The sequence below is a fragment of the Coenobita brevimanus genome, chromosome 41 (assembly GCF_032717465.1).
Source record: "Coenobita brevimanus isolate Jiangsu-jjx chromosome 41, ASM3271746v2, whole genome shotgun sequence".
In the NCBI taxonomy this organism is placed as follows: domain Eukaryota; kingdom Metazoa; phylum Arthropoda; class Malacostraca; order Decapoda; family Coenobitidae; genus Coenobita; species Coenobita brevimanus.
The window spans coordinates 7,586,395-7,600,244 of NC_136994.1; positions in this window are offsets into that span (position 1 = coordinate 7,586,395).

A 13,850-nucleotide genomic window follows, 5' to 3' on the forward strand; every position below is an offset into this window, starting at 1 on the left:
CAGCTATATCTAACTCCTTAAGTTTGAAAAGTCTCTTCAAATATGACTAAAATCGTCTGGTGGTAGCAAGATAAAAAGTTATCGAAGTGACGGGGTCAAATCTATAAATAAAAGATTCTCACTTGAATGAGCTGGGGAATGTAGGGTTTCAAGGAATGTGTTGTAAATAGCGGTTTTGTTTTCATCTGACGGAACTGGGTCATTCAATTTTAATAACACGTGGTGGTGGTATGGAATTCAATGAACCTTAGCTTAAAATATTCTTTCTGGTTATTAGTTAAATTTATCCTCCATTCTGACTACCACGTGACCATCAACTGAGCTGAAGGGGTTAGTGATCGGTGTCAGGTGTAAACAAGCCAACAACAGTGAACGGCTAAGTGCTTTGGTGACAAGTATAAGTGAACAGAGAGGACGTTTTTTGACATTTAGGCTATGCCTGCTATCGCCAGAAAGTTAAATTTAAATAAGTAGAAATTTTTCCAACTGGAGGGATTAAATATAGCCCTCATTAACACCACTATGATGAGGCTTTTTTTTTTTTTTCTTTTATTAATATTATTATTGTTATCTCTAGATGACTGTATTTTGCTTATGAGAAGTAATTAAAATTGTAAGTGCTAGGTATAATTCTCAGTCATCGCTGAAGTACCACAGGATAATCATCATCATCATCATCATCATCTCGTACGAACAAGGATACACATTACGTCCTCGGGGTAGAAGGGGCTCAAGCCGGAGACAAAAGAACTCCACGTGCTAAGTATTTAACCCCTTCAGCCAACGACGCACTGCTGATGATCAAGTTTCAGAGCATTATCATGCTTCATGTTTGTGCTATTTGACAATAAGAAGGGGGTTTACTAAGTACTAAACTAGCATTTGCGTCGGTAGTCATAACTAAGACCCCCCTTCCCCCTTAATTAGGTCGGTGCTGTTATAAACCATTTAAAATATCGCAAATAATTATGGGCTAAAGCTTTATAAATACCAACGTAAATGTTTGTCCTTGCAATCTTCCAGCAATTTCATTTACCTTAGGACAAACCTCCAGTACTGAGGAAGTCAATGAAGCCATATCGAAGCCGTGCCTCCAGTTCTTAAAAATCATCGAAAGTAGAAGAAAATGTCTGATGGAGACGAAAATCAAAATGGTCAAGCGCACTCGTCGACTACGTAACCTGCGTCGCGCCATGAAGTCGTCTAAAAAGGTGGGATGGGGGGGTAAAGATATGGGCGGGGTGAGCATAAGAACGAATGGAATGGGCTGGAATGATGATGGAAGGTGGAGCGAATGCATAAAAGTATATCCTGTAAAATGTGTGTTGGAGATTAGTGGTTTGAATGCAGTGAAGATTGATCTAAAAAATACTCCAAGAAACAGTGTCAAGATAATAAAGACACGGGCGTGGGAGACAAAAAAGTGAGTGCAATGGGCAGGAATAATCTTGGTTTTTGGAGGTTGACCATGATGGTATACTAGTGAAATTAGATGTAGCTGGATTAATGGTGGGAAGCATGAATATTATTAAAGTTTTTCTCCAACAGCAAGAACAAGAAAAAAGATAAGTTCGCGATGCTTTCATTTATCTCACAGTCCACCAATACACACAGTATGCCAGCCAGCCTACCCAAACTGAGCCTGATTGGTGCATGACGCATCATGCATCAATCAGGCTCAGTTTGGGTCGTAGAGCGAGCTGTGGAGTGGAGCTCCCACTCGCTCTCACTGGCTGTATCCCCTGTGTGTATTGTGCAGGTTACTACCCCTGCATGTCTCTGTTTCTCACTGTTTCTTCAGTGAAGATGCACATGATACATTATCATAATAATCATATAAGCAGTAAAGGGTATCAATGAAAGACATCAGTAGGGTTTTTAGTTATTATTAAACAAAGTAGTGTACAATAGAAAGCAACAGACAATAATATTACCTACCAAAACCAGACTATTTATTCAGCGTAGGGAGACCCTGAGGGGTGAAGGGGTAAAAAACTAGAAGACAGTTTTTAACCCCTGGTTATGGAAGTGAAGCTTAGACGTTGTTGGAAGGACACAAGTTGAGTGTGAGCAGTGGAAATGAGTTATTTAAGAGCAGCCTGTGAAGTCACATGGAGAGAGGCTGACAAATGAGGATATAAAGGAGCTTTGTGGTGTGGATGTGGATGTGATAGGAAGCGTTAGGAGGAACACACTGAGGTGGTTTGGCCATGTGGAGAGGATGGAGGGTGAGAGACCGACGAGAATAGTGTGAGTGAGGTGGAGGCCAAGTATGAGATGGAAGGATGGAGTGCAGAGGTATATGAGACAGGGGGAGCAGGGCAGTGAAATGGCGGGGGACAGGGCGACGTGGAGGCGATTTGTTTGTGGCCACCCCGTACGGGATTAAGGCGTCTGGCAATAGATAGATAGATAGATAATTTTAGTAAGAAGAAAACATGAAAAACACGTCCTCGAAGTGAAGGGTTTAACATAAATAGCTATATTAAATCAAGTTTAATCATACAACAAGATTTTATACTGGGCTGCGTGAGTGACGACCTTAATATAGCATGCATGGACAGCCCGCGTGACTCACAAAACCACGCCCCCATGTGCGGCCAGTGCTTGTCGGCAGACTATGTGTATAGGTAGACCGTGATTTACGTCATTATTACGCGACGCGGGTAAAAATGATTCTTGAGTTGAAGCCGTTAAGTTTTTCACACGCACATCTTTCCTTCCGGGATTGTAGAGTTTCCAAAGCTATCGATCGAGGGAGCCAAGCTTTGGGTGGAGGCTGCATTTATGATGGGATACCTTTAAGCCTACATGCTATCAGAGCAGAATTTTAAGTCGGGTTGTGACAGATGACTCCCACGAGTGCTGCTGCAAGTGAAAAATGGCATCTTATAATATTTCTTCTGAATTTCATGTCTGATTCCACCGTGATATATATACCCATTGTTGCATTAAGATGAAATAATGCAGAAGCTTGCAATACGTATAAACAAACATGTAGTGGCGACCACCATCCACTCATCTGATATATTGCTGCCTACTTCTTCCTTTTCTTCTTTAGATACTTCTGTACTGAGTAACAATCCTAACTGTTTCCTGTAACCCAAGAAGTTATTTACAACACTGGGCGGTTACCATCTAGGCGCGTCCACACGTGCCCTCGAACATATTATGTTGACAACACAGCTGGCAACATGTTTGGGTACATGTACAGTATGCAGCAGTATTTGGACAGATGTATGCAAACATGTTTGGGTACATGTATGCAGCAGTATTTGGACAGATGTATGCAAACATGTATCAGTGCAGCTTCGAGCACTGGCAACAAGACAATGGGATGTGTGTGTCCATACCAAGTAGTTGAGACTTCATCATGATGTTGCCAACAAGATCTAGACACTGCTGTTCCCAACATGTTTGCAGTTTGTTCGCTATTGTGTTGTTTACATGTTGCCAGCATTTGTTCCAGCGCACATGTTGACGCGCGCTAACCAAACGGGATGATGTGCAGCCTACTACGGTGCTCCTGTTAACTGGGTGGAGAGATGTGAATGCAACTTCCATCCAGGAATCAAAACTCCATCGCTGTCCACTGAAAGGGAACATCGGTTCACTGTACGGGTCAGCCTTGCAGGGGCATTTGCTTACGGGAGGTTAATGGGCTTGCTCGACCAGACAGACTGGGATTGATCTACTTTTACTACTACTGCTGCTGCTACTACTACTACCACAAACAAAATCAAGAAATCATCCAACCAGTCAACGAAAACAAAATTCTAAAGAAATAAGTAATTAAATAAATATCTTTAATATACTGATTCAGGTGAGGATAAACGTACATAACAAGACTTGCTGACTGAAGAACACACGTTTTTCAAAACTGTTTTCTAATTACAGGTTTAGTACTGTTCAAGGACAGGAAAAGGAAGCGCAGTATGTTGTTGAATATCTTAATGGGGGATGAAGTAGGTTAAGAAAATTCATGACACACCATAAACAAATTTTTTTCTTGATGCTGGAAAAAAAACTTTAAATATACCTTCACTGCACCGATTCAATTAATCCTACAGCATACATTTATCACAATGTATAGCCTACTCTCATACCCCTTCCTCACACTTCACCAACAAACTGCAATTCATGTTCATTCCACCCATTTCTCTATTCATCGCGCTTATTTCTTTGCTCTCAGACACTTTTTTTTCTTGGACGAGAGTAAATCAAAGAAGAAACACACACACACACACACACACACACACACACACACACACACACACACACACACACACACACACACACACACACACACACACACACACACACACACACACACACACACACACACACACACACACACACACACACACACACACACACACACACACACACACACACACACACACACACACACACACACACACACACACACACACACACACACACACACACACACACACACACACACACACACACACACACACACACACACACACACACACACACACACACACACACACACACACACACACACACACACACACACACACACACACACACACACACACACACACACACACACACACACACACACACACACACACACACACACACACACACACACACACACACACACACACACACACACACACACACACACACACACACACACACACACACACACACACACACACACACACACACACACACACACACACACACACACACACACACACACACACACACACACACACACACACACACACACACACACACACACACACACACACACACACACACACACACACACACACACACACACACACACACACACACACACACACACACACACACACACACACACACACACACACACACACACACACACACACACACACACACACACACACACACACACACACACACACACACACACACACACACACACACACACACACACACACACACACACACTGCACTCATCCCACTTATCCAGCAGAAACCATTTTCCCAAGAATCCGGGGACTTCAGTGGCGAATGAATGTCAATGTGACTCATTAAGTTGGGCAACTTTTGGTAACTATCTCATTGCCATTTTTTTTTTCTGGCTTTCTTGACTACCTCGCCGGTCTGGATGATGGTGATGATATATTTTCTTGCCACAGCACCAACGTCCTCCTCACTCATTGACTTCCCACACCCATTTCTTTGCCTCCTCGTAGACGGTTTCATCGCGAGACGCAGATCACGCGGTCAATAAATGCGCTTGTTTCACAGCAGAGCTTACAGTGAAAATGCTGAGGCCTTACGAAAAAAAGCAAATTTAAGTCAAGTACCATCATCATCCCGTCCCAGTTTCCAAGATTCACACTGAGGGCTGTATTTCTATTTCGCTTCGGAGGTATGGCAAAGCCTCTTCCTCAGTTATTTATTCTGATAATCACACATAAATTTACTTTTCAGGTGTTAATGATGGAAACTTTGTCAATACTGAACAAACATACGTAACTAGCAAGGGAAAATATTAAGATGGAAAAATAAATCGTTCTGGAAGAGGCACCATGAACTTTCCTATGCTACATGGAACACGACCCTGAGTGCGGAGATCTACAGTAAAGTTCTTTGATGAGGAAAAAGGAAGCCGTGAGTACAAGTGTGAACATTACCGATTCATTTCATTAAAGTCTATAACGAGAGGGCGAGCGATGACTAGAAATCCAGCGACAGAGCTTTAGAGCCAACCAAAAGTTTGAGAATCATATTAGTTCCATTATAAAGTGGATCGATATTTTTGCACCCAACTGTACAATCCCTCTCGCTACTGTGTCGAGCAAAGTTGAATACTCAAAGTTTGACAAATTTATTCTTATGACTGAAAAGAAAGATGGAGCCCTACTCATACTACAATTATTATTCACAGTTATTGTTGTAACTGTTGTCTCAGCATCATCTAAACGTGAACCCTGAAGACTGCAAGCTGAAGTTACCCTTTTCTTGCAGCCTACCATCCCCCTTCTGAGGGACGGGAGTAAAGATGAGGGATGTGGGGCCGCTCGGTAATATCGGTGCCCTCTCACTATGGCATTCCTCTGCACCACATACCTAGCAGTAATATCTTTCTCCTAACCTCTCTCATCAGACAAGGGACAGTCTTCTCGTCAGATTAGGAGGCTTCTTAACACTTCTTGCTTAGCGAATTAATTTGCATATCATGCTTATCTTTCCTCCTTTAGAATAAACATATATTTCTTTTACCTCTTCAGTCCGGCTGTGTATTTTCTATTGTGCTTGTGTTATCTCCAGACTATTTTATTCATTTGAGAAATGCTTTCCGAATTGGAGAGGTTAAATATAGCGTCCAGAAACTTCTTATCTAAATGAGGGTTCTCCATTCCTGAATAAAATAGTGTGACAGCAGCAGATGCAAAAAGTAAATAAATAAATAAATAAATAAAAATAATGTCGTCAGACCCAAGGGGTTAATATTATGAGAGGATGCTGAAAAATAATACAAGATTATATGAACGCACCATATGTAAATATAGATATCTAGGAAAGACGTGCTATATTTCTTCCACATTAACTTGGTTCAATTTTTCACATCTTCCACTTTGATCAGTGGCAGAAAAAGACATTAGAGTAAAAAAAGAGTATCGAAAGTTGTAGCTTAATTGCAAAAGACAATGCTACGGCTCTTCATCCTTTCCATTGCACTTTTTAGTGACTAGCATCATGTTAAAGCGTTAATGCTTTGTTACATCCCAGTATTCATGATGGAGAGATAGCAGTTTCAGGTAAGTCAGAGCAAGAAGAATGCAGAAACCCTCCTAAGCTGAGAAGAAAACCAGCGAGCTCATCTCTCCAAGAATCATCATATGTTACTCGTAAAGCAGTTATTCAATGAACGCTAATTACGTCATTTTAATACTCAGCATGTTGGCGCTCACGTCTTGAGTGCCGAAATTTGGAGTAAGTACAGGCAGCCCACTCCATGCCACTCCACGTCAAGCTGCATTATACTGCGTCACACCAGGTCACACTACAGCAAGCCACACCACAGTGTGCCACGCAGCACCATACCATACATCGCTCCACCACCACATACCACCATCATACAGTACACCGCACCACACAGCACAGCATACCACACAGCCCACAACACCACACGCCACACTAAACACCACTACACCACAGACCGCCACACCGCACACCACCACAGCACACGCCACATCACGTCACACCAAATCATACCTGAAAACACCACACCACAACTCACCTCATATTTCCGCACAGACGCATAACACCCCTCTGGCAGTGCATTGTCACCCCTTTACTCTGCAGCTCTCTAATGCAAAAGTCAACCGATACTCACAGTTCTTCATTCAGCACGTCAACGCTGGATTGTCTTTCTCATTCTGTACTTCCCTCCGCTTATGATCTCCAGTTCTTTAAATGCAGTGTGTCCAGGCATCTCGGAATGAGTGATCTTCAGTTTGACTCCCTTTCATTTCACTTTCTTTGATTTTTTTGAGAACTTTTAGCCCTTCTTTTCTTTCTTTGCAAAATAAAGTTAGATGTATTCTATACTGGATTCTTATTACCACCAATTATGAGACTTTTCGAACTAGAGAGGCCAGATACAGCCTTTGTTTATTCCTGCGCTGGCATGATTATCTGAAATGATTAAAATCGTCTGTAGATGATGATAATACAGTAAAGCCTGAAATGTACAATACGTCGTCGAACTGAAACTCTCTCCTCTCTCTCTCTCTCTCTCTCTCTCTCTCTCTCTCTCTCTCTCTCTCTCTCTCGTGTGTGTGTGTGTGTGTGTGTGTGTGTGTGTGTGTGTGTGTGAGAGAGAGAGAGAGAGAGAGAGAGAGAGAGTGCACACTCGCATATCATTGGTAATCAACAGAGAATCCGATGATGTCTGATGTTGTTGCCAGTCCCAGTCCATTTCAGGCAGCCTAGGATTTTGTTTTGTTGTTGCTTATTGTTTTGTATTTTACTTCTTTGACTGACTTAGATATATCCTGAAATAATCTTTTTCCTGCTACAGCTGAACAAAACAGTTAAATTCAATAGACTGGTGGCTTAAGATAAAAATGAGCCACTGAAATGAAGGGTTAAGTAACTGTCTTGGCGTGGGCTGGAACCGAAAACTCGTGGTAGGCAGTGTAGGCGATGAGCGCTACGCCTTAGAGCGTAAATACTGCGCTGTTTACCCTCTCATGGGCGGAACAACTCTAATATTTTCTTTCAGCTTAACCAGGAGATTTTTTTTTTTTTCTGAGGAGTTAAAGGTCTGAGAAAGAAATATAGGAATCAGTGTGAGTTATGGAGACTGAAAGTGAGTTACAAGAGACAGAGTGAGTTAGAGGTGTCAATTTATAGGAGTTAGAGCGAAGTGGGAGTGAAGTACAGGCGCCTAAGAAGTACAAAATGAGTTATAGAAGGCTGAGTGTGACTTGCAGAAGCCTGAACGTGAATTATGGGAGTTTGAGAGTGAGCTATAGGAGTCAGAGAGAGTTAATGGATCCTAGGAGTATACTACAGGAATCTGATAGCGAGCTGAAGGAATCGGAGAGTAAGTTTTGGAAGCCTGATCGTGGGCTATGGGAATGATAGTGAATTATGGAAGTCGGACCGAGTTATAGGAGCCTAAGAGTGAATTATAGGAGCTAGCAATGTAGTTTTAGTAGTCAGAGTGAATTACAGGAAGTAAGAGTGGATTCTAGGAGTGCGAGAGTGAGTTATAGAAATCTTATTCTATTAAGTAAGAGAATGTTTGCAAAGACGGGAACAAAAACTTAATTTGCTATCGAAGTTTTAAAATAGTTAAGCTGCTCGTCTAATCTCAGACTGCTGGAAACTTGTCACTATGCCCCCCTCCCCCCCAATAATAATAATAATAATAACAAGCACTGCTCGCCCCACTATTCGTCAATCTAGCAGCTGAAAATGTAAAAAGGATATCGGGGTCTCATTCTGGTCAGCTGTGGGTTCTGGTCAGCTGTGGATAAATGTCACTTTGTACACCTTACCGTTCATTTGCATGGTCTTTAGGTTCTTAGTCCATTCAGCCTGCAGTCCACCGGGTCCACGTTTAGATGAAACTGGTAAAACAACAATGGCAACCACAACAACAACTCTTTCAATCCTGTGACGCTTAGGTAATTCTTGTTATCCTCTGGCGATTTTGTTTAGCCTGGGATAGACTTTTCGAATCTGCGGAGATTACAAGGGATTGATACAGCCTTCAGTACTAAAGAATTTTTCTAAACTTGAATTAAGCATCTTGAATTAGCATGAATACCCTGAAATACGTCACTTGGCAGGAGTTGATATCGACTCACGTTGCATAAATATCTTACTAGCGAATAGTTGACGTGCTAAGGTCAGAAATTTACCAACCACGGGTGCCAAAAAAAAAAAAAAAAAAAAAAAAAAAACTAAGCTGAGTGGAATACTGGCTCAAGAGTTAACAACGTGCCTATCTACGTATATGATATGCAGAATTATATACATACCACAAGAGAACATCAAGGCGTAGTACTCATAATAAGTAACCAAGAGAAAGGTGCAACGAAGTCTCCTGTGACACCTAGAGTACAGCACTAAGTCACAAACAATGCACATCTTTGGGTTCCGGGTAGGGGATTTCCGTTCTGTATACCACTTTTGCACTACGAGCCAAGTTTGATTTTCCCAGCATACTCACCATTTTCTTTCTTACCTCTAACCTAACGGCCTTTCCTAAACCTAACCAAAACAAACATATTAACCTACAGTAACTGACTAACGAACTAACTGAACTAAAAGACTAACCTAACCTGACATTAAGAAAACAAACCCAACTTAAACATTCCTGGGAAAAAATGAAAAAAATAGTCTGCAGAAAGGAAAACATCGTTATGGAACTTCTTCACTAACACTAACCAATTTCGTCGGCGCTGCAGTGTGGCTCCGGATTACCCCTGTCTTTGAGATCAACTGAATTAACTGCACAGGGTTATGAGCACCTTTGCAGTCTAGTGTTGAGTGTTGTCGCAATGAAAGAGAGAGAGAGAGAGAGAGAGAGAGAGAGAGAGAGAGAGAGAGAGAGAGAGACGCACATAAGCAGCCAAAAAAGTAAGCATTTTAACATACATAATTGTCCAAATAATTGCCTTTAACTCAACTCTTTCATTATTAGGTCATTTCTATTATCTTATTCCAGCACACAGCAGATGAATATATTTAGCTGAGGGTAAACCATAAAAATGTGAAATTACTGTCTCCATTAACCAGCTCATGGTCGGGACAACTGATATGTGATTCCAACTTAAGTCAGATGATTTCATTCAGCCGAAACTGAGCCATAACAGCCTGAGGAGAAGGAAACTAGATACCAGTGGAGAAAGAAGGTCGGCGACAGGAGTGACGGCCAGACAGACAAACCGGCGGGAGTAAGCCAAGTGGTAGGAAGGAGAGAGGAGGTACACTGGCGAGACTGAGGCAGGCAGGAGTGGAGTCTGGCAAACATGGTGCGGTGAAGTGAGGTGAGGGGGCAGGGAGGGAGGGGTATTGGGGGGAAAGGGGGTGCGGGCACTCAAGCAGAGACGAAGCTGGGCAGTCACAGGCAGGGAGACCAGCGCCCGCAACTTACAATGGATCTTAGTCAGTTTTTGCAATATTTAAATGCACAGAATTGAAGTGAAATACCGTAGTAAATAATACACTCTTATTTTATTTTTAGCGTTAGTAATCCCTCTACAATCGGGTTCTGAAGCGCCTGGTAGCTGTAAGAGTTAAGTTCAGGTGGGTTGTTTGCAGGATTGCTATTACAATCAGTTGCTTTCACACATACAGTGAACAATCATATTTGTCAAAAAGGAGTGAACCGTTAATTGAAAAAGTAATACGTATGGAGAAAAAAACGATCTGTGATGACAGTGTTGCGGAGACGAGGTTATCTCTCCTGTGGTTAGGATCATTTATAAATACGTCCCAAGAGACAAAAGTTAGTCAGGAACTGCTCATGGTCTCTGGTTGGTCCCCCTCGGTAAATCCTCTCATGTCAGAGGGCTTTATGGGACAGCCCGGTGGTGTGAGTGGACACCACTAATTGTCTGTTAACTTGGCGTGGATGGACAATGAGAGGAACAAGACGCAATCATACGTGAGGGAGGTGAGAAGAGAAGGGGAAATGGTGCTTGGAAGAGGAGACAGAGCAGTGGACATGGAGAAGAAGTGAAAATAAATATAAGGATCACATACAAAAAAAAAAAAAAAAAGTGAGGTGAAAGATAAGATGAACGGAAAAGCGAAGGATGAAAGAATATATAAGAAAAAGAAAATTTGGGGATGGAAGAGAGAGAGACAGAAGAGAACTACAGGAGTAGACTGTAGCACCAGTCGAGTAGGGCAGTACTCCCAAGGTGGGTGGAAAGCTGATGACAGTGAGAGCTGGAGCTCCCGTATCATCAGCCCTCGGGTCTAGTTCTTGACCAACCCCCTTTGCTGAACTTTTTTCAGTGTTTCACTAACACAAAGAGTAGGCCAGCATGATCTCTAATACATGTTTCTCTAACTGTCTACACCAAACTACATGCACAGTACACACTACACTTTCTTTTCTAAATTAAAAGAAAAATTGCGCATATAGACCTTCCCTCGGAGTTCCCGGGGGGGGGACCACATATGCCCCCCCCCCATCCGAACCTCTCCCAGTGACGATTCAAGATGCCTGGAACCACTGTCTGACTCGCTTCCTCTTCATTTCTGCAACATTCGCGGCCTTTCCTCTAGCTTTCTCTCTGTTGAACATCACCTCTCCTTCTCTAAACCTCACCTTCTCTTTCTAATCGAGACTCAGCTGTCTGAGGCAACTGACAGCAAACCCTTATCTGTATCCTCCTACTTTCTCTATACTCATTCCAAAGCCAAAGGTGGCTGTTGTGTATATGTACGCAACAACTTATCTTGCTCTCGTGTTCCTGAACTTCATTCTTCTGAATTCTCTACTCTCTGGCTTCGGCTTTTCTGTCATTCTCTGACTAAATATATCTGAGCTGTTTACTTATCCCCTAATTCTACTGACTATCAAAAATTCTTCGACTATCTTACATCTACGATGGAACACATTCAATCCATTTCTCCTTTCTCTGAAATCTCCATTCTAGGAGATTTCAATGTTCACCATCACCTTTGGCGCTCCTCTCCTTTCACTGATCCACCTGGTGAACAAGCCTACATCTTTTCTATCCTTAATGACCCACAGCAGCTTGTACAGCACCCTACCCGTATCCCTGATTGCCTTGGAGAGAGCGCCAATATACTTGATCTCTTCCTTACAACTAATCCTTCTGCTTACACTGTTAATCTTTCCTCTCTGTTGTGCTCCTCCGATCACAACCTTATTACCTTAACCTGTCCTATCGCTCTGGTACGGCCTGTGGACCCTCCAAAGAAACTGCGACTGTGGCACTTTGGAGCTGCAGACTGGGAGGCCCTCAGGCAGTACTTCTTTGATTTTCCCTGGGATGATTATTGCTTCCATGGTCAGGAGCCATCTGAGTGTGCCTTGCGCATTACAGAGGTTATTCTCTCGGGTATGGAAGCATACATTCCTTTCTCATACCCTTTGACTAATGCAATAAAAACCTTGGTTTAATCACGCTTGTTCTAATGCTGTCCACAACAAGGAGAGGGCCTATAAAAGATAGCAGTGCCAACCCACCCCTGAATCACATCTTTTTTATGTTTCTGCCCAGAATCGTGCTAAGTCTGTTCTTCGTTCTGCTAAAAATAATTTCATCATCACTAAATACTCTCAACTCTCCAACTCGAATTCTTCCCGCTCCTTCTGGCACCTTGCCAAAATCCTTTCTAACAACATTACCTCATCATCTTTCCCTCCTCTTTGCTACTCTGATGACTCTGTAGCTACTTCTTCTACTGATAAAGCAGATCTCATTGCTCAGACTTTCTCCTCCAGTTCCACCTTAGATGATTCCGGTGCTGTTCCTCCATCACTTCCCCTCTCTGACTTCCTCATGGCTGACATTAAAATTTCTTCAGCTGATGTATTTTCAGCCATCACTGGCCTCAGTACTAACAAGGCATATGGGCCTGATGGAGTCCCTCTTGTTGTCCTCAAGAACTGTGCTTCTGTGCTTACAACCTGCCCAGGTAAACTTTTTCGCCTTTGTCTTTCACCTTGTACCTTTCCTTCTTGCTGGAAGTTTGCTCTCATTCAGCCTGTCCCAAAGAAGGGTGACCATTCCCAACCTTCTAACTATCGTCCAATTGCTTTAACATCCTGTGTCTCAAAAGTATTTGAGTCTATTCTTAACAGAAAAATTTTAAAGCATCTTCACTATCACAACCTTCTTTCTGATCGTCAGTATGGGTTCCGACAGGGACGCTCAACTGGCGATCTTCTCACCTACTTTTCAGACTCCTGGTCATCCTCCTTTTGGGACTTTGCCAAAGCTTTGCCATTGCACTTGACATCTCAAAGGCTTTCGATCGAGTCTGGCACGAATCTTTAATTTCCAAACTGCCCTCTTACGGTTTGTATCCTTCCATCTGTGCCTTCATCAACAGCTTCCATTCTGGTCCTTCTGTAGCTGCTGTTGTAGACGGCCATCGTTCTTCTCCTCGGTCTATCAACAGTGGTGTTCCTCAGGGCTCTGTCCTATCACCAACTCTCTTCTTTTTATTCATCAGTGATCTAAGTTGTACATCTGACCCTATCCACTCGTATGCTGATGATTCCACCCTTCACCTTTCCATTCGGTTCCCGCAACGTCCATCCCAGCAGTTACTTCAACAATCAAGGGATGAGGCTATGGCACTCCTGATGTCTG